The sequence below is a fragment of the Gorilla gorilla genome, chromosome 16, assembly GCF_029281585.2.
Source record: "Gorilla gorilla gorilla isolate KB3781 chromosome 16, NHGRI_mGorGor1-v2.1_pri, whole genome shotgun sequence".
In the NCBI taxonomy this organism is placed as follows: Eukaryota; Metazoa; Chordata; class Mammalia; order Primates; family Hominidae; genus Gorilla; species Gorilla gorilla.
Window position 1 is genome coordinate 103,065,774 of NC_073240.2, and position 13,700 is coordinate 103,079,473.

At 35.7% G+C, this 13,700-nt stretch overlaps 1 pseudogene; it reads left to right on the forward strand.

The window, feature by feature from the left end:
• Window positions 1-10,112: 10,112 nt before the first annotated feature.
• Window positions 10,113-12,989, forward strand: LOC109023373 (olfactory receptor 4F3/4F16/4F29-like; annotated as a pseudogene).
• Window positions 12,990-13,700: the final 711 nt, after the last annotated feature.

The following is a 13,700-nucleotide window of genomic DNA, read 5'->3' on the forward strand; positions in this document are numbered from 1 at the left end:
GGTGGAACCATCTGTTTTACCATCTTTCTCCCTCACGCCTCCTCTATTACCAACCTTCCCTTCTTTCCTTCCTTCCTCTTCTTTCTCTTTCTTTCTTTTTCTTTCTTTCTTCTTCTTTCTCTTTCTTTCTTTTCTTTCTTTTTGTTTTCTCTTTCTCTGTCTTTCCTTTCTTTCTCTTTCCTCTTTCTCTTCTCCTTCCTTCTTTCCTTCCTTCCTTCCTTCCTTCATCTCCTTCATCTCCTTCCTTCCTTCCTTCCTTCTTTTTCTTTCTTTCTTCTTCTTTCTCTTTCTTTTCTTTCTTTTTGTTTTCTCTTTCTCTGTCTTTCCTTTCTCTCTTTCTCTTTCCTCTTTCTCTTCTCCTTCCTTCTTTCCTTCCTTCCTTCATCTCCTTCATCTCCTTCCTTCCTTCCTTCCTTCCTTCCTTCCTTCTTTTTCTTTCTTTCACGATTCTGCTCTGCAGCCCAGCCTGGAGCCCAGCCTGGAGCCCAGCCTGGAGCACAGCCCAGCCTGGAGCACAGATCATAACTCACTGCAGTCTCAAACTCCTGGGCTTCAGTAATCCTTCTACCTCAGCTTCCAAGTAACTGGGACTATAGGTGTGCTATCATGCTGGGCTAATTATATTTATTTATTTAAAGATGTGCCCTCGTTATGTTGCCCAGGCTGGTCTCAAACTCCTAGCCTCAAGCGATCCTCTCACCTCAGCCTCCCAGTCACTGGGATTATAGTCATAAACCACCACAACACCTGGCTAAGTTATACCTTTTTAGGAATAGAATAATTTGTCAATTTTGTCTAAGTTTTGAAACTCACTGGCATCAAAGTTTTCAATAGTATTTAAAAAATTTCTTTTTGTAAAAAAATCTGCAATACCATGTAGATATATTCCCTTCTTGGTTTTCTCTACTTCATCTGTCTCTTTCTGACTCTGTCTCTTTCTCTCTGTCTCTTCCTGTATTATGTGGGTGTTACGTTGAATAGAGGATTGCCTAGTTGTTGGTCTTTTCGAAGAACCAACTTCTAGCTTTGTTGGTCTTCCCTATTTTTTCTTTAGTTTAGGTGTCTTTGATTTTACTCTTTATCTGTCTACTTTATTTGAATTTATTGTGTTCTTTTTCTTACCTTCTATGTTTCCAACTTTCTATGTTGGAAAGTTAGATACTTAATTTTTGGCTTTCTTCTTTTCTCATATATGCATTTCCATTGAGGTACACATAAGCTTTCACAACCACATGTTGTTTAGTTTTTTTTTCTTTTCTTTTTTTATTATTATATTTTAAGTTCTGGGGTACATGTGCACAACGTGCAGGTTTGTTACATAGGTATACATGTGCCATGTTGGTTTGCTGCATCCATCAACTCATCATTTATATTAGGTATTTCTCCTAATGCTGTCCCTCCCCCAGCACCCAACCCCCTGTCAGGCACCAGTATGTGATGTTCCTCTCCCTGTGTCCATGTTTTCTCATCGTTCAACTCTCACTTATGAGTGAGAACTTGTGGTATGTGGCTTTCTCTTCTTGTCTTACTTTGCTGAGAATGATGGTTTCCAGTTTCATCCATGTCCCTGCAAAGGACATGAGCTCATCCTTTTTTATGGCTGCATAGTATTCCATGGTGTATATGTGCTACATTTTCTTTATCCAGTCTATCATTGATGGGCATTTGGGTTGGTTCCAAGACTTTGCTATAGTGAACAGTGCTGCAATAAACATATGTGTGCATGTGTCTTTATAGTAGAATGATTTATAATCCTTTGGGTATATACCCAGTAATGGGGTTGCTGGGTCAAATGGTATTTCTAGTTCTAGATCCTTGAGGAGTCACCACACTGTCTTCCATAATGGTTGAGCTAATTTACACTCCTATCAACATTGTAAAAGCGTTCCTATTTCTCCACATCCTCTCCAGCATCTGTTGTTTCCTGACTTTTTAATGATTGCCATTCTAGCTGGCATAAGATGGTATCTCATTGAACCACATGTTCAGTTTAAAGTGTTTTTTTTTTAATTTCTACAAATTCTTCACTAAAACACAAACTATTTTGAAGTTTTAAAATTTCCAAATGTATGGGAATTAAAAATATGTTTCCTTTATAAACTTATAAGTTGATAGTACTGTTGTCAGAGGTTGAGGTCATATTCTTTGGAATTTATTGAGATTTATATTCTTTTACCTAGTAAGTTTTTGTAATTGCTCCATGTGTGTTTAAAAAATATATATTTTCTAATTGTTGGGAATAGAATTCCATATATTTAAATTAGATCATGATTGTTTAGTAATTAACATTGCTCATGATTCTTCAAATCCATAGCATTTCTAGTTTTTTCTGCTTGACCTATAGGCGGTGTAAGAAATATATTTCAGTTTTCTCTTATGTCGAAAAAATGTATTTGATCAATGTTTTCTTTACACCTTTTGAGGCTCTTATATTAATTGCATACAAGTTTAGAATGTTACTGGTGAATTGAGTCTTTTGTCGTTTACACTCATACTTTTTGACTTAATTTATTTATTATTTGAAATAAATACAGCCATGCTACTTTTCTTTTTGGTACATAATTTTCCTATTATTTTACTTTCAACCTTTGTATATCTTTATGTTTTTAAGAATGTGTCTTGTAAATAGCATATAGGTGGATTTTAAAGTCAATTTTGATATTGTCTAAAAATACATAAATACCTAAATCTTGGACAATAGTTTACTTTATTGAATTATTGTAACAGTTGCTTGTTGGTAGTGGCTGTGTTTAAGAGGGATCAACCATTTGGTTACATCTATTGATTGTAAAATTATTCTAAGCTAGATTAGAAAAATTAGTCAAATAGATTTTAAAGATGATTCGTTATTAAATATTGACTCTGTGTTCTGCATTGTGCCCTGCTGCTTGCTTGCCCTTATTGACCAGGTTATGGTAGTGTATGGTGATGGTCCTGAGGCTGATCAATGGCAGCCCTTGGTAAGAGTTAATATGAAGCAATAATACCTGAGGAATGATGGTAACAATAAAAACAGAGGGAAAGATCAGAGGACCGTGAAAGAAGAGTATATGAACTTCTTATTAAATATAGTCAAGGAAGGTTTTTACAGAAAAGGTATATTTATGTGAAAGCTTTGTGATGTCACAATCCTGTTATACTTTAGTAATTAATATGTTATAACTTGACAGTGCTTTCTAGTGGAAAATTTCTGTAATCTAAGGGCCTGGGATTTGGGCCTTGTGGAGCTCAAAGCATCTAAAAAATCAAAATTGCTAAAGTTAAATTTAATTTTATATTCTGTGGTTTCTCAAATAGTTACTCTTTCTCCTTCCAGCTCTGCTTCCCAAGTATTTGAAAGTGCTGGATTTCTCAGTCAGTTACTCCTATTGACTTATTTTAAAGCAAAAATATTTCTGTACATTCATCCAAGACACCATTACACTTGATACCCAGCAGGTACTTTTCTTCAATTCTTTTGTCCTTTTTATTCCCTGGGTGAAAATCAATGTAGACTCTGAGGTATAATTCCCAGGAAAATCCAATCAAGAGAGGACAGGCTATTCCCAAGACTGGGTACCATCATTTGGTCACTGATATTCAAGGTTGCTAATTAGAATCTTTTTTACTTGCGAAAAACAACATAGGACTCTTTGTTTTGGAAAAGGTTACAACCTCAGTCAGAATATGAAATTACCATCTTCTGAACCTAGAAAAATGCTCTTACTTCACGTACTATCCTGTAAAATGTATGTAAAACAAATGTTTTACAGTTTAGCAGACTAGACATTAATCTAACCTGTCCTTGGATAGCTGTTCTATCTCTGAGCATTGCTCAGTAAATATTTCCCATTAATTTAATTTATAATTTAATTCTTATTCAACATGTTTGCTGCAAATGTTTTCTGGACAAGCCAGGCAGGAGAGTATCAAAATGAACAGACTATGACTGTTGCTGATGGTTTTGGGGAACTTTTTTTTGGGGAAGGTGATGTTAAATTAGATCTTGAATGAAGAGTGGGATTCCAAACAGAAGAACATATTCCAGGAGGTGGAGGAAGCACCATAACATTTTTGTTCTTTCTATTTCTTGCTTCTTTCAACTCTTTTATTCTGTATTTCCTTTTAGCTTTTCATGGTAGATAAATTCCTAAGTGATGTTATCAGTTTCTGTGTATTATAAACTCCCAATTTTGGTCATTTTTAGTTCTCAGCATTACTCAAGCTACTTTTTCTTTCTTTCTTTTTAGAAATTATAACTCTCATATAATCGAAGCTTTTTATCTTTTCACAAAAGGAATTAACCCATCATCTGAGGAGGATAGATTAGATTCGTTGGCTTAACTCAGGTAAGATACAGTTTTGGGTCTTACAGTGCTTCTTTGCAAAGAGGACTAAAGGCATTTTCATCATTGAGTACGAATCATTTCAAGGCTCAGAGAAGATTCATCTGTTGTTTTTTTGATGTGATACAGATGAAGAAGACAGTAAAATAGGGTAAACGTCAATTCTCATTTAAAAATGTTACCATAGGGAGCTGAGATCAGGTATAGGCAACATTTTAGAAGCTGAGTTCTGAGTTGTTGATGTCCCTTATTCTGGTGTGCAAGGAGGGCAGGGTGAGAGCTGGAGAGTTATAGCAGCCTGGAATAATCAGGAAGCATAGCGCAGTTAGGGACATATATAACTAAAATAAAAATATGATAAATCAAATTTACATAAACCCAGGTAACTGCATTGATTTCCTCCTATGACTTCATGTAGAGCTGACTCAATATTAAGTGGGCTAATTGAAAGTATCTGGAAAGAGTAATTTGAAGGCTAAGCACTTAGAGGAGACTAGATCTGTGAGAGAAAGATGTAGTGGAAGTTACCGGACAGCCAAAGGGGAGTATGAAAATAGTAGGTACCAGAGAAGGAGTAGATGATGGTATGGCAAGACATGGTAGAGGAGCCGCACATCAGGTGATAGACACTCAAGACCCAATTTGCCTTCATTGAAATTCTGTTGAGTACTCAGATAGTAAAAGATACTTCTTCTGAAAACTATCTGCCCCTGAAAATAATCTTTGACTTTAGATTGTCAGTGACTTACAGAGTAGCGTAGTGAAGAATGCTTGGAATCTGAAGTCAACTTGCTTTTTAATATTTTTCTTTAAAGATAAATGCATGTGTACTATAGAAAATTTATAAAATAAAGTAAGAAGAAGAGGAAAAAACACCCATAGTCCCTCCATAGAAAAATGGCAACTGTTAAAATTTTGACATTTCCTTCAGATACTCTTTTTTATTCATTTACATTTTTAAACAACAATTGCAAGAATTGGGTTTGAATTTGATACTTAGGTGTGCAAAATCAGGCAATCCATATAATCTCTTCAAGTCCTTATTTCCTAATCTGTAAAATGTGGATCATATTACATTTCCTACATTCTTCATGGGCTATTTTATAACAAAAGATATGAAAGATTTTTAAAGACTATAAACTGTAAGGAAAAAAGCAAATCCATGCTATAAATTTTGGTATTTGTTTCCTGGAGGAAATGTTGATGAAAAGGATAAAAAGTAACAAGCAGCATTTATGGTAGGACAGAACTTGAAGAAATTGACTTAGTTGTAATTATGTGAGAGAATAGGAGCATTCTCAATTCAGATGAGTTTTTAACTGATAGGGCTAATCATCAGGACTAATGATATTCTAACATAAAATATCTTGATTTCCAGAGGATATGGTACATCTATAATATAATATTGTTTTCTAAAGCTCAATACGAGATCAGAATTAACAGAAGTGTGACCTTCAAGGTTCAGGAAATAATTGGATCATATTTGTAATTAGACAGACCGTTATTAAAGTTTTATGACCAAGATTTATTAGCGTATCCCTAATGTGCTAGTGTGCTAAATGATGTGTAGACAGCGAAGAGAGTCAAAGAGGAATGACTAATGTGTTTAAAAGGGTTGGGAAAGGAGATGCCATTAATAGCAGAAAAATGTTTATTATGGATATCATAAAATTAAGGAGAGGTAAATAGTTAAAAAATCACTCTGTGATTGAGTCGTTGACTAGTAAGTTTAGTTGATGGCTTTCTGGGCATGATTTCCCTTGTATAAGAGATCACCATCTGGTGAATAGTAGTCGTTTCTATCTCTACTGAGGACTTAGCAGAAGCAAGTCATCCTAAATAATCATCCTTAGTAGATTATGTCTGAGGGTTTGGAAAGGAGTAAAGAACACAGTTTATGAAACACTCAACAGAATGCCGAAGCAGATTGTGAACTTTATAATTTGCATATGTTTAAAGTTACTTTGTGCACTGTGCATTTAGGTATGATTTGCTCTTTGGCCTCTAAGCAATGATGATTCTATCGTTCTCTGTGTGAATGACTCTAGCTAGAATTCTTATTTGAAGAGGTATCCTCTTTAGATTCAGCCTGTAGAATAGACATTGCCTATAGGGGAAGATGATAAAAGTTTTGCATATCTCACTATCTACATGATTTCTTAGACAGTAGGAAATGGTGAACAGTGTGAAATAATGCAGAGAGATCATGAGGATGAAGATTTAGCTACTCTAAGGTATTTGGGGTTCTCATGAGACCAGTTTTAGGAAAGTGGAGGCAAGGGGGTCATTGATGGGCAGTGAAGCAGATAGTATTAGGAGGAATAAATATTTCTGAAAAGTAGGAGCATAAAGGGAGATTATACTGGCAATATGGTATAAAGCCAAATTACCACAGTAGATTCTAGATGAGGAATTTGTATTTTCAGAGGTAATGAGATCCACTGAACAGTTTTTGGAAGTGCTAGTTATATAATCAAAGTGCTACTTAGGAGAAGTAATCTCATGGCCGTATTCAGGAGAAATGGAGAGAGATCAGTTGTCCTGAATTATAGAATTTCAGTAATGGTTAGTGAAAACAAATGAGAGATTTGACAGGAGCAGGACAGATGAGAGGCTTGTGATAATATAGTAGACCTTGAGGAAAAGCTGCATTGGGGATTAGAGAGGTAATTTTGGGTTTTGCTGTAGTCATGTAACATTTCACATCATGTGACATATAAACATCCAGGTAATAGTGCTTAGTAGGCTGAGGGAAATATGGCTGTATTGTTTAGGAAAGAATTAGGAGATGAATGGCCGGGCGCGGGGGCTCACGCCTGTAATCCCAGCACTTTGGGAGGCCAAGGTGGGCGGATCACAAGGTCAGGAGATCGAGAGCATCCTGGCTAACACAGGGAAACCCCATCTCTACTAAAAATACAAAAAATTAGCCGGGTGTGGTGCACATGCCTGTAGTTCCAGCTACTCGGGAAGCTGAGGCAGGAGAATGGCGTGAACCTGGGAGGTGGAGCTGGCAGTGAGCCGAGATCATGCCACTGCACTCTAACCTGGGAGACACAGCGAGATTCTGTCTCAAACAAACAAACAAAAAAAAATTAGGAGATGAATGATATACTTACTCAGATTCAACTAGAAGTTATATTCTAGTGGTACTACCAGATCTTTCCATACATATTGCCTTTCACATAGTGGTCAAGTTTTAGGGGGAGGGTATAATACGACCAAACAGAAAGCCCATTAGAGGAGGAGAACGAGGCAAGATCTTAAACAACGCTCTTATTTATGTAGTGAAGGAATGATGAAAAACTAGGAAATGACAAAAGGAGTAGTTTGAGAGTTAAGTGAACTACCAGGCGAATTTAGTGCCACTCGGGATGTTTATAATAGTATCATTACAGCTAACAGTGTTGAGTCCTTGCTGTGTCACAAATTGTTCTAAGCTCTTTACCTATAGCAAATTTTGAGGCCAGAACTATTATTACTCAATTTGATAGTATCTTAGATACAATGAGATAGATAAGTTGTCTAAGGTTAGGGAAAAATGGGAAGGTAAGTGGTTAAGTCATATTTAAACCCAGGAGTTTGACCTGCTATTCATTTTTTAACAAATATATTACCTCTGTCTGCCCAGATTATTAAACATAAGGAGGAAAACACACGGGTTTAAATAAAATCTAATATCCTACATTGAGATTTGGAAAGACTAACGTGATTGAATTTTTATTGCAAATTGTCATTCTTTATTATCTTGTACAGAAAATTTTACTTGTCTTCAAGGTCAGTCTGTGTTGTGATGGCAAGTGTTTGAGATGAGATCAATTTTAAGTTTGGATCCTTAAAAAATATCAAATTCTCTCCAGCTTTTCTTTAATTGCTTCATCACAAGCAATAAGTAAGAATATTGTCATTGAGAATTAGAGTTTGCTTCAAACCCAATACAATGGTATTTATTTATTTCAAAGGTTTTAAAGGCACTTTTGTAGAACTCAAGTAATTATTACAACAACACAACAAGGAGTCTACCACTGTATTTTAGATGGCATTTGCATCTCTGGAGCAATTAGAGTGTGCAAAATAACAGACTAGGCTGGATATATTGAATAGTTGTTGAAATCAGGTAGTTGGTATAGATGTCTGAATGTTCTTCTCAAATCCTATAATTTATATGCATAAAGCATATATTAAATATGTGTAGTATTAGGCTGATCTTTGATACAGGGCTGCTGGTAGAAGCAGATACTTATTTTAATAAAACATAATAATAGATGTGAAGAGATTCAAGTGCAACATAGACAAGATTCTTTGGAGCAGAGCAATTCAGAAGATGGATTTAAAGACAGTATGATTTCTCTTTTTTCTTTTTTTTTTGAGACGAGGTCTCTCTATGTTGCCCAGGCTAGAGTGCAGTGGCTATTCACAGGTGTGATCATAGTGCACTACAGCCTTGAATTCCTAGGTTCAAGTGATTCTCCTGCCTCAGCCTACCTACTAGCTGAGATTACAGGCATGTGCCACTGTGCTTGGCTTAGATGATTTTTTTTATTTTTAGTTATTTTAGAAACAGTGTCTAGCTCTGTTGCCCAGGCTGGGGCAGCCTTTTACTCCTGGACTCAAGTGACCCTCCCGCCCTACCTCCCCAGTAGCTGGGACTACAGGCACCCTCACGTCTGGTTAATCTTTTTATTTTTTGTAGAGGTGGGGTCTCACTATGTTGCCCATACTGGTCTCAAACTCCTGGGCTCAAGCAATCCTCCTGCCTTGGCCTCCCAAAGTGCTGGGATTATAGGCATGAACTGCTGCACCTGGCCAGATGATTATTTTTGAAATCCAAATTTGAGGCTGGAAGATTAGGTGCAATGTATATCTTAAAGCCCATAGGATAAAGATAAGAGATGAAAATGATGAAAGAAAACAAAATAGGAAGGACAGATACAGGAGGTATGAAAATCAATATGTAAAATTGATAGTAATTCCAGAAGGATAAAAAAGAATTGACTTAATTGAAGTGGAGAGAGGAGAAAAGTAAACAGGGGAGAAAAGTATTTTAAAGGTGTCATCTTCGTCGGTGTTGGAGGAAAGTAGAAAGGAAACAGAACATGTTGGTGAGCAAAATAGTTGATGTATTTTAAAATGAGTGGAGAATTGTATCACTAGAAAAAGGATAGTAACCATTAACAGAATAGAAAAGTATAATAGTACTTCCAAGTTAATCAGGAGGTAATGAAATGAATATAGCTCTAATCAAACCAACAAAAATTAAAAAATGAAATAAGTTATCTCTTTTTGCTGATGACATGATTGTCAAGCTGGAAAATCCAAGACATTTCAGTAAAAAACTACAAAGTGTAGTAAAGTGGCTACATATATACAAAATAAATAACTTTTACAACAAAAATAAATAACTTTTCCCAATGTTTGCACTTTTCATTCTGTGGCATTTTTTTTCTGTGTAGAAATGAGGAAGCGCAAGTCTCTCTACAATCTGATTTCTCCCTCTTTAAGTTTGTAGATGACTTTGCTTACATTTTCTCTTCTTGATTATACACTAAATCCCAAACTAAATTTGAGCCTACATGATTAAAAAATATCAAATATCTAGGTGTGCAAAAAATTCTGGGGCTGGCTCTGCATGAATCTTGTACTATGTAAATTCTAGTAATCTTGAGCAGTATAATAGACATTTGTGTCATTATTCGATAGCCAGAATGTCAATTTCAACTTACAAATTACGTTTTTCTTCCTCTTTCGTTCTTCAGGTAACTTCAGCCTTGCACATGAAGTTGATGAATGGAGAAAAATCACTCAGTGGTGTCTGAATTTTTCTTGCTGGGACTCACGAGGTCTTGGGAGATTCAGGTTTTCCTTTTTCTGTTTTTCATAGTATTTTATGTAGCAAGTATGCTGGGAAACATTCTCATTATCTTACTACAATCTCAGACCATCACTTACATTCCCCGATGTACTTTCTGTTGGCAAATCTCTCCTTCATTGATACAGGTGTTTCCAGCATTGCAACCTGAAAGATGATTTATGACCTTTTCAGAAAACGTAAAGTCATCTCCTTGAAAGGACGCATTACTCAGATGTTCTTTATTCACACTGTTGGTGGTACAGAGATGGTGCTGCTCATAGTCATGGCCTATGATCGGTATATTGCTATCTGTGAGCCCCTCCACTACCTGAACATCATGAGCCTAAGAATGTGCATTTCTTTTGTGGCTGTTGCTTGGACCATTGGACTCATCCATTCTGTGGCCCAACTGGCTTTTGTTGTAAACTTACCCTTCTGTGGCCCCAACAAAATGGATAGTTTTTATTGTGATTTTCCTCGGTTTATCAAACTTGCGTGTACAGACACATAGAGACTGGAGTTTCTGGTCACTGCCAACAGTGTTTTAATCTCCACGGGCACTTTCTTCATCTTGATTGTGTCCTACATCTTTATTCTGGTCACAGTTCGTAAACACTCTTCAGGAGGTTCATCCAAGGCCCTGTCCACTCTCACAGCTCACATCACTGTTGTGGTTTTCTTCTTTGCTCCTTGCATTATTTTCTATGTGTGGCCGTTTCCTACCTTACCTATAGATAAATTTCTAGCTATCTTTAGTGTCGTTATTGCGCCTTTCATGAATCCTGTCATCTATACATTTAGAAATAAGGACATGAAGGTGGCAATGAGGAGACTATTTCTTAGGGCTTTAAGTATCAGGCAGAATTCTTTTTCACCCAGTCCAAGAAATTCAGATTCATCTTGACTATTCTTGGAAATTAATCGCTTTAATGGAACATTTCACAAATCATTTTAGTTGAGTTAGTGTTTTCAGTATGTACTGTGAAATCTCTCCTCAATGGATTCTGTTCTGATCTGGTCAGTTCTTCATAGGAACCCTTGTTTTAAGAATCCTGAAACTATCGATGAGGAATGAATTCACTCTTGGAATGTAGCATCCTTGTTTATTTTTGAAGATTTTGGTGATGGCAATTGCTAAAATCTCACAAACTGGGCACATTTCCCATTAATACCAAATTTTGGACGTTGTTCTCCATGGCATGGATTCTCAAAGGCTCATCTCTTCTAATTCACATGTGTACCTATATTCATGTCTTTGGAGTTTCTCAGTGTCTGTATACTGAGGAAAAAACAAAATGAAGATAATTGCTTAGACAGCTTTGAGCATTTGAGGCTTTTACCATCTTAATTTGTTCACCAACACACAGATTTGGTTAACACTAAGATTTTTAGATTTAGTTATAATTGGAAGGTAAAATTTGAGGAAAATCATAGAGAGACAACTCAGGAAACTTTAATATTATTAACCAAGAAAACATTTTGAGACCAGAAGATGTAAATTCCTATACCACACAATGTGCATAATTATTTTTTCCCAATTATTTTATAACCAATAGTTATTTTTTATATTGAAAAGTATATAAATATTAAATGATTATAAATGGATTAAGTATTTTGGAGATGAAAAGAAGAAACACTGATTTATTAATAAATAAAAATGCAAAATATTTCCATTTTATGTGAACCAGGTTCATAACTAAATAAAAAGCAAATGATACATATGATTGCACCACTGCACTCCAGCTTAGGCGATAGAGTGAGACCTTGTCTTAAAGAAAAGCAAGTACAAAGTGTAGAAATTACAAAATATATTACAGAACTGTCTATAAATGAAGAGATGTAAAGCTATAATGAAGAAATACATTAAACTTTCCACATGATAAAATTTATTTTATGTAATTATTCAAAAAAGTATACTATTCAAAAATAGTATAAATAACTGTTCGAAGAGAGTATTTCAGTGCTTCTCTGGGTTACCAAACGAGTAGGAGCAGCTGTCATGTGAACCTACTATTATTCAAGTGTGGATTAAACAACCTGTTAGGAAACTGGCCTGCTCTGCATCAGCTCCAGAATGACCTGTAGCAATAAATCCTTGCAGCAGCAGCAATAGGCTGTTAGTAAGAAATTGGAAGCATAATGTTCAAGGCCTAAATGAATATTTCTGACAAATCTTCACCCTCTCCCCCACGCAAATTTGCCACTGAATCTTAGCTATAAGATTAAACCCTCTTGAACTTGAGAAAAGATGTCTTGGCATTCCTGTTTTGTACCCCTTGATTTTATGCATTGAAAACTTTCATCCTAAGTGTTGCGTGCGTCTGAAATATCCTCCCATATTTCTAACACTAGTCCTGGTTTCTTTCATGGATGCCAGACAACATAACTTGAAAGAGCAATTCCATATATAACTTTTAGGAAACTGGTCACCTTCCCCATAGAAACTGGGGTTTTCTGCATTCTCACCTAGATGGAGGATACCACCCAATTTTTTAAAGCTAGAATCTTGGGGACACAGAGATTTTATTCCAGTCTACTAGAATCTTGTCTGTTATTTTTAATGTCGCTTGCGTTTGTCCCTTTCTCTTTCTTTTCAGTGTCATTTCCTTGGCCCAGGATCTCTTATTCCTCACCTCCTAATTGGTCTCTAGGCATGGAGCCTCCCCTTCCTCCCAGAATCTCTCCAACAGAAAAAAGCCACCAGAGGGATTTTCTGTAATGTGAATCTGATAATATGACTGCTCTCAGAAACCACCTACCACATAGGGTGGGAATTCTTTTACCTCTCCAGTTTGAAGAGTAAAAATAAATAAGTAAATAAAAAGCTTACAGAATAAGAATATAAAGGAACAACATTTTTGTAGAGCTATACAATGTGTTTGTGTTTTAAACTGTTATTACAAAAGAGTCAAAAAGTTGAAAAGAAATGGAAAAGTGTATGAGGTAAAAAGTTACAGTAAGCTGAAATTAATTTATTATTGAAGAAATAAAAATATTTAAAAAATAAATTGAGCATAGCCTAAGTGTACAATGTTTATAAAATATGGAATAGTGTATTATAATGTCTTGAGTTTTCACATTCACTACCACTTGCTCAGTGATATACACAGAACAATTTCCAGCTCTGCAAGCTCCATTCATGGTACCTTGTAATCTAAATTTTTATGGTGCCTTTTCTATGTTTAGATATGTTTAGACACACAAATACTTAACAGTTGCCTACAATATTCAGTACAGTCACATGCTATACAGGTTTGTGGCTTAGGAGCAATAGGCCCTAATGTATAGCTTAGGTGTGCAGCAGGCTATAGCATCTAGTTTGTGTAAGTGCAGTCTATGATGTTCACACAATGACAGATTTGCTTAATGATGCATTTCTCAGAATGCATCCCCCCTTGTTATGCAACACATGACTGTACTTTGTTAGATTGTTTATAATGCTTACTACAATGTAAGTGCTATGTAAATAGTTGTTAAACTCTATTGTTTTTTAAAAATTGTGTTACTCTTTAGTGTTGTATTAT